The sequence below is a fragment of the Nicotiana tabacum genome, chromosome 12 (assembly GCF_000715075.1).
Source record: "Nicotiana tabacum cultivar K326 chromosome 12, ASM71507v2, whole genome shotgun sequence".
NCBI lineage: Eukaryota > Viridiplantae > Streptophyta > Magnoliopsida > Solanales > Solanaceae > Nicotiana > Nicotiana tabacum.
The window spans coordinates 53,149,326-53,158,205 of record NC_134091.1 but is presented as its reverse complement, the minus strand read 5'-3'; positions in this window follow the sequence as shown (position 1 = coordinate 53,158,205).

Sequence of the window (8,880 nt, the reverse complement as noted above, 5' to 3'; positions counted from 1 at the left end):
TTGGCCGCAGATGCGGACTCGCTGGTGCGAGTGATGGAGTGCAGAAGCGGAAAGGGCTGCCCAGGCCTGGGATCACAGGTGCGAGGTGATTTCTGCATCTGCGAGTCCACAGGTATGGAGGAGATGGTCGTGGATGTGGAGTGGGCCAGCTAGGTCAATTATCGCAGAAGCGGGCGTTGCCCGCAGGAGCGAGTGCTCAGAAGCGCTCCCATGTCCGCAGATGCGCGTTTAGTCTGCAGAAACGGAAGATGCTGGCTTAGTGAGAACCGCACCTGCGATGGAAATTTCGCAGGTGCGGAACCGCAGATGCGGCTGTGGGTTCGAAGATGCGAATTCGCTGGGCAGAAATAGAGATCTTCGAGGGTTTGATTTCATTATTCATTTTTGGAACTAGAGAGCTCGGTTTGTGGCGATGTTTCATGGGTTTTTCAAGAAATTTATCGTAGTAAGTGATTTCTAACTCGGTTTTGGCTATATTACATGAATTCATTGTTATTTTCATCATTTATTTAGTGATTTGAGTTGAACATTTGAGCAAAAATTGTGAAAACTTCTTAGGTAAAATTTTGGGGATTTGAAAGGCGATTTGAGGTCGGATTTGAGTAATTCTTGAATGGTTGGACTCGTTATTGAATGGATGTTCGGATTTTATAATTTTATTTGGGTTCCGAGATGCGGGCCTGTGTTGACTTTTTGAGTTGACTTTTTATTTCTTTTTAAAGATCGTAACTTTATTGTTTGGAATAGTTTCCTATAGTTTATATTTATGGAATGAAGTTGTTTTGGCTAGATTCGAGTCGTTCGAAGTTGGATAATCGAGGGAAAGCTTTACTAGTGGATTGAGTAAGCGTGTTTTGAGGTAAGTGTCTTGCCTAACTTTGTGTGAGTGAATTATCCCTTAGGATTGGTGTTGGTTTGTGTTAATTTTGATATGTGAAAGCCGGATACTCAAGGTGACGAGTGTGTACACGGGCTAAATATAGAAATTGACAGATTTTAGCTATGTAGATTTCTTTCATGCCTTAATTGAGTTACCTTAACAAGTTATATTCATCATTAGTCTACTTTCACATACTCTACTTGTCTTATCTCTTACTTGTTAATTGTCCCTACGTGTTTTGTTGAAGTTATTATTTCCTCTATTCCTTATTCATTATTTAACCGTTGTGTTCCTTACTTGAAGTTGTTATTCTTGGAATATCTTATTGTTGAAATTGGTATTGATTGATAAAGGTCATGATTCACATTGAGGCAAAGTTGTAAACTTGTGAAATACCATTCTTGTTGAGTTATTTACTTTCGGTTGTTATTGTTGAGACTGTTGTGCATGTTGCGGTTGAGCCATGGGCTATTTGTTGTGAAAACACTATTGTTGTTAGTTTCTTGAAAAGTTGTGATATTGGGCACTTGAGATGCAATTTTTGATACGTTATGATATCGATACGCATGCGGTGGTATAAAGATTTGGGGTTGAAACGTATGCGGTGAGATAAGGTGGGCTTGATACGCCTGTTGTGAGTAGGGGAACTACTTGAAGCCACGCGGTGTGATAAGGTGGGCTAAAACACTGGAAGCTATTTCGAAAAAATTGATTTTCAAAACTAAATGCAAGGCTCCCGCGGTGATATAAGGAAAGATTGTAAAATATTTTGTGATTTGAGACTACATGGCTATACCTCCGTAGTGATTCTTGTTGATACTTTTCTATTACTTCACTTGTGTTTTGTTGCCTTGTTCCGTGTCATAGCATTCCTTGTATTCTTCCAAGATGAACTATTTTTCTTAGTTCAGTGTAGCTATTCTTGGTATATTTCTTTATTGTCTCATTTCTATTGTTATCATTATTACACTGTTATATACCTATTCAGTTTCTTATTTATTCCAATAGGGCCTCGACCTGACCTCGTCATTACTCTACCGAAGTTAGGCTTCGCACTTACTGGGTACTTTTGTGGTGTACTCATGCTACATTTATGCACATCATTTTATGCAGATCCAGGTACCACCTACCAGTCCAGGCACCAGTGAAATGAACCCAGTTTCGGAGATTTCAAGGTATTATTGCCAGCGTTCGCAGGCCTCGGAGGTGATCTATCTAGTCTATTTCATTTTCTTATCCTTTTATAGACACTGATGTATAGGTATGTTCAGTACCATCTTATATAGCTTGTGACTTGTATTCGCCGGATTTTGGGAAATTGTGTTCTGTTGAGTTACGGGATTTTTTATATGATAGTGGTTGAGTTATTTGAAGGTTCTTTATAAATTCTCAGTTAATATTTCATATATGTTAGGCTTACCTAGTCTTAGAGACTAGGTGTCATCACGACATCCTACGGAGAAAAATTGGGATCGTGACATTTGTGTAATGGTATGACTTCTTTTGTGTGTGTCATGCATTTTTTCGTGTTTTGTTATGTTTTTTCCAATGTGCTTATTTGTGTCTCTATCATTTACTTGATGATTTGGTTGCCAAGGTAAATTCACCTACGCAGAGTTGTTATCTCATATTCTATGGAGTTGCTGGCAACATAACGGAATGTAATAAAAAGAAAGTTATTATCATGCATTACATTTTTAGATTCTTGATAAATTTCTCTTGAACGTGTCATGGATAATGGACACGGGTTGTAATACACATTGTGGTACGAGGACTTTGTCGTGTAGTGGTGATATACATTGTGGTACGATGTCTTTTCCATGTGAGTGTGACTTATGTTGTGGTACGAGGTCTTTGCGTGCGAAGGAGATTTGACAGTGCGGGCACGAGGTGCCATGAGTATAAGATGTATGAATTTGAATTGTGATTTTGAGGTGTGGTACCTCGGGGTTATTTTTGTTATAAATTCTGTGTTGGAGCGGCTTGATGATTTGAATTGTTATTGTTATTTCCTTAATTTATTTCACTTTTATTTTAGCTGTATTTTGATTATTTTGTTGTTTTATCACATGTTTACTCTGTGTCGCTATTTATTTATTTTGATTTCCGTTATTAGCTATATATTGATACTCTGCATAGGTTTTTATGGCTAGTGAGTGTCTTGAGTTGAATCTTGTCACTACTCCATCGAGGTTAGTCTTGATACTTACTAGGTATCGACTGTGATATACTCATACTACAATTCTGCATATTTTTGTGCAGATCCAGGTATCTCGAAACGTGCCGGACATTAGCTAGCTGATTTCAGTTGCTGAGGAGACTTCAAGGTATACCTGCCATTCTGCTCCCTGGCCTCGGAGTTACCTTCTGATGTTACCTTTACTACTGTTTATTTTCATTCCAAAACAATATTGTAATTGAGATTCCTAGTTACTCTCAGTAGAGCTTATGACTCCGTACAACCGATTTTGGAAAATGTATGACTATTATTCATTTTCAGTTATGTTATGTCATTTATCAGATTTTGTTAATAGTTAAATAGTATTAATCTGTTAATCTCAGTATGTGTTACGCTTACCTATTTCTAGGAACTAGGTACCATCAAGATCCTTAAGGCAGGAGTTTGGGTAGTGACACAAGCATGGGCAGATCAACAATGTAGCATGGCGGTTCACATGAACCTTATAGTTATTGTCCAGATTTTATACCTATATTAATAAATTTACTAAATCTTTAAAAATATTAGATTATGAATCCAATACTATTGCATATTAATTAATTTGAGATCGCTCTGGGAAGCCATAAATATAAAATCCTAAATTCACCTTAGCTAACAAGGTATTTAAAGAGTGAGAAGCTAGCCTATCTCAATTTGCATGCCTTCTATACGAGAAAAATTCTATTGTTTCTGAAATTGTATTTACATACGTTCCTAGAAGATGAGATAGTCATAAGCTTCAATAAAATGTAGTTGTATCCTCTCCTAGGACCTCATGTAAAAGCAATTTCACCAACAAAAATAAATGAAAGACAGATATTGTTATAACATCCAAAAGGAAGGCCCCAGCTTCAACAATTAAAAAAATTGCAGGAAACTTATTGTCCGCAGCACAATCTATTGTGCACATTATTATCAAGGTTTTCATGTCCAGAAAAGCACATAATTTAAACAAACAACGACGAACTGTTTATTGCTAAATAGTTCACAAAAACAAACAGTTCAAAACTACAAGTAACTAGACAATAAGAAGTTATGAGGTGTTTTGAAGACATTGACTTTCTTTTTTAGTTTGCTTAAGGAAAAGACATATTTTCCTGTTTAGAAACTTGTGTACGGTCAAAACTGATTGAGTCAGTCGTACGGACTGGTCGAGACTATGATGTTTCGATCAAAGGGTATCTGCATGACAAGCTCTGTCGAGGTCCGAAGTAAGGGCGTCGAGCTTCGAACTATAAGACCGATCAATGACAAGCTCGGTACCATTATCGAGCTCATATCCAAATCGAACTACGAGGCAAGGCGGAGATTATCGAAGACGCATAGACCGACCAACACTCACCCCGAATATCAAGACCCCCAGGTAAGAATCGAGCTCGAACCAAAGACCGAGGGCTCAATCCAATACCGAGCTCGAGCCAGTATAGAGCTCGCAGACAAGAGCCATTGCAACTGCACTATGGGAGAGAATCTTGGCGGAAATCGAGAAAAAGACAATTCATCGTGGGTCCTCCACTATATATTTTTATTATCATAGATAAAGTGGGATCCCTCTAATATAAGAGGGGGATGTTAACACATTGAAGGGGTTTATGTTGCCTTGTTCATCAACATTTCCTTTTTCTCTGCCTTATATTTCATTCCATTTGCCAAATATAGAGAATTTTACATTTCACTCTACAATTTGTATCAAGTTATATTACGTATCCTTAGAACCATAGACAAATTTAACTCTATCGCATTTTTTGGGTAAACAGTTTGGCGCCCACCGTGGGGCTAAGGATAACAGTGGTTGTTTGATACGAATCTAAAAAAATATGCCATTGTGTTTTGCGCTTGTTTCCGAAAATATCTTGAATTTCGGATTAGCTACGACTAACCATCAAATAAATGGCTTCACCAATCGACAATGGGGCCGGTATTCAAGATGAAAATAACAACTTTACACCCAATACTGAAAGGCACTTGTAAACGTCGTTGGAGCTCGAACCGGATCGCCAATAGATATCAATTCGCATGTAGCCATTGAGGCGAACCTCCATGCTGAACCCGAGAATAGCATCCATGATGGCACTCGGTCTGCAGCTCGATATACCCATAACGTCGAGGAAAACGGCGTTAGCTTGCGTTTGATTTTCGAAATGTTGCAAGCCCAACAGGCAGCAACAGCTCAGTTGCAGAGACAAACCCAGCTACAAAGCAGGTCGGAGCCCAGTCCACCTCAATAAATCACCCACAGAACGGAGCCAGCCATAGTGAAGTCAAATGAGCAAGAATCGGGGACTACTCCCAAAATTGCTAAATTGATCGAGGAACTCACAAAGCGAGTCAAAGCCAATGATAAAAAAGTAGAAACTTATAACTCTAGGGTCGATCAGATCCCGGGAGCTCCACCAATGATAAAAGGGTTGGATTCCAATAAATTCGTGCAAAAACCTTTTCCCTCGAGCGCGGCCCCAAAACCAATCCCCAAAAAATTACGTATGCGCGAAATACCCAAATATAACGGAACGACCGACCCAAACGAGCACGTCACTTCTTACACGTGTGCCATCAAGGGCAATGATTTGGAAGATGATGAGATCGAATATGTATTATTGAAAAAATTCGGTGAAACCCTATCAAAGGTGGCAATGGTATGGTATCATAATTTACCATCTAACTCTATTGATTCTTTTGCTATGCTTGCAGATTGCTTCATAAAAGCACATGCCGGAGCCATAAAGGTCGAGACCAGAAAGTTGGACCTGTTCAAGGTAATACAAAAGGATAACGAGATGCTAAGGGAGTTTGTATCTCATTTTCAAATGGAACGAATGGATCTGCCACTAGTCACAGACGACTGGGTTGTTCAAGCTTTACTCAAGGTCTAAACGAGCGGAGCTCGATGGCTTTGCGTGGCTGAAGAAAAATCTGATCGAGTACCCAGCTATTGCTTGGACCAATGTGGACAATCGATATCAATCATAAATAAGAGTCGAAGATGAACAGTTGATTTCTAGGTCCGTTGATAAAAGAACTACCAAGCAAAGGTTGACCAGAGATCGATACCGGCCATATAGCGTAAATCCTCCAAACCCGGTCTGATAAAATGGCAATCAACTACCAAGCAATTGGAACATGTAACGCCTAAAATGATACTACTGTTGAGTATCCGAGGCCTCTTTAAACTCAACCTCATATACTGGGGGGCTTTATCATTGAACGTATCTGTGATGATTATCAAGTTCGGTGCAAAGAAAGTTACTTTGTTATTTCATGACAAACAGTGTCTCGACAGGAAACATTGTAAGAGCCAAATAGTCAAAACGAACCATGCTTATGTAGTTGGCCCGAGCCCTGATGTAAAACATGAACACATGTATAATGACTTGCAAAGAAAGCCCTCTTCTTTATCGATATCCTGTATTCAAGATTTATTATGCAAACATGATGTAGTTCAAGCAAGCACTCACTCGACCATTACGCCTACGGGCGACATTGCATCGAGTTCGAATCATTCACTAGACTACTAAGCCTACAAGCTACTTTTATTTCGAGTTCGAGCAAGCACTCACTAGACTACTAAGCCTATGAGCTACTTTTATTTCGAGTTCGAGAAAGCACTCACTCGATCATTATGCCTACGGGCTACATCACATCGAGTTCGAATCATTCACTCGACTACTAAGCCTACAGGATACTTTTATTTCGAGTTCGAGCAACCACTCACTCGACCATTATGCCTACGGGCGACATTGCATCGAATTCTAATCATTCAGTCGACTACTAAGCCTACGAGCTACTTTTATTTCGAGTTTGAGCAAGCACTCACTTGACCATTACGCCTACGGGCTACATTACATTGAGTTCGAATCATTCACTCGACTACTAAGCCTACGGACTACTCTTATTTCAAGTTCGAGCAAGCACTCACTCGACCATTACGCCTACGGGAGAAATTGCATCGAGTTCGAATCATTCACTCGACCACTAATCCTACGGGCTACTTTTATTTTGCGTTCGAGCAAGCACTCACTCGACCATTATGCCTACGGGCGACATTGCATCGAGTTCGAATCATTAACTTGGCTACTAAGCCTACGGGCTACTTTTATTTTGGGTTCGAGCAAGGACTCACTCGACCATTACGCCTACGGGCTACTTTACTTCGAGTAAAATTACTCATTTCTTCGAATTCAAATGAACACTTGACTATTTAAGGCTGAAGGATGTTCGAGCCCGATAAAGCAAAGGGGACTACCCATAAGGCTCGAAGGCAACAGAGATTAAAATTCAAACTATCTATTTAGATTTAAAGGCTATTTTGCTTAAAAAGGAAGAAAGATTTATATATTTGCAAATGTTTTGTACAGAGGCGGCTACTTTACCAAAAGGAAGTTCTTTATACAAAAACCAAAAGCGGTATCCAAAGAACACAGCAAACGACCTAAGGCCCTAAATGACTCAATCTTCATCGGAGGTCGTATTCTCGGCATCGTCCTCATCTTCAGACTCCCCCGAGTCATCGAAGTCCTCTTCAATAAAGGCCAACCTTTGAGCTTTGTTCTCCTCCGCCCTAAAAACTTCAATCTCAGTCCCAATGTCGAAGCCCTGAGCTCTGACCTCCTGGAGAGATTCTCTCCGAGCTTGCCATTTTGCATGTTCTACCAGGTTCTCGTCTTTGGCTTGGTTAACCTCGACATCGATCCTGAACTGAGCCACTTTGGCATCAGCTCTTTTATTGGCTTCGATCACCTCAGATCTAGCCACTTCAAGTTCTTTAGACAAATCTGCTTTATCTGAAGTGGCCAAATCCAATCGATGCTGAAGCTCTTTTATCTTCTCGATCAGCCCCGAAGCATTTTCTTTTGCAGATCGGAGCTGGGCATCAGACAGCTCCAACTGAGCTTGAATGACTTCCTTTTTTGAGGCAAGGATATCCATACACTTTTTAAATTCTTCTACCTCGGCCATTAGCGCATATACCTGTGAGTTAAGCCATCCAATCTGCTCGATCCTCTGTCGAACCTGCAAAATCGGATCGTTAGTGGTTATCTCTTTTTTATCTTCACTTTCATGGAACATTCAGAATACCTGCTCAGCCATCTCCTCATGCTCTTCCCGAGCCGCTGTCAAATCTGTTCGGAGTTTTTCACTAAGGAGCTTGTACGAGTCACTCTTCTCAGTGAGGCTCCAAACCTCGGCATCATGCTCCTCCCGGATTCAAAGAAAGGCCTCGTGATGCAACACCGAAGCCTACAAACAAAAGGAGAAACATTAGAATAACCATGAAAATGGATGTACCTAAGAAGGAAAGGAGCCTGGCACTCAGTGTTACAACCCAAATTCGCATACCATAGATCATGCCGTAAGTTAGTCGACGTAAATCCAAGAAGATATTATCTTTGAGATGATAAGAAGTTAATCCTATTGGTCTTAAACGATACAAGGGTGTATAAGAGTGGTTAACAAGTATTAGAAGTTAAACGAATCAAGGATGTTGTAACCCGTATTTTCGGGTTACACTAGAGGTGATTAACTATCCCAAGAGGTCTTGTTTTAATGTATTTGAATCATATAATATTCGTATCATAAGTCTTGAAGTCAAGCGAGTTATGAAATAAAAGTCGATAAAAGTTGTCACAACTTAGGTTTATAATTTTACTTAAACTTTAGGTCAAATGTTACTGCATTTTTCTCCCAATGTGCTTGGAATTATGGGGTGATATACCTATCAAATTGAAGATCTATGAGTCTAGTTTCTAACGCATTAAACCGTTTGTCGATACGATCTCGGAAT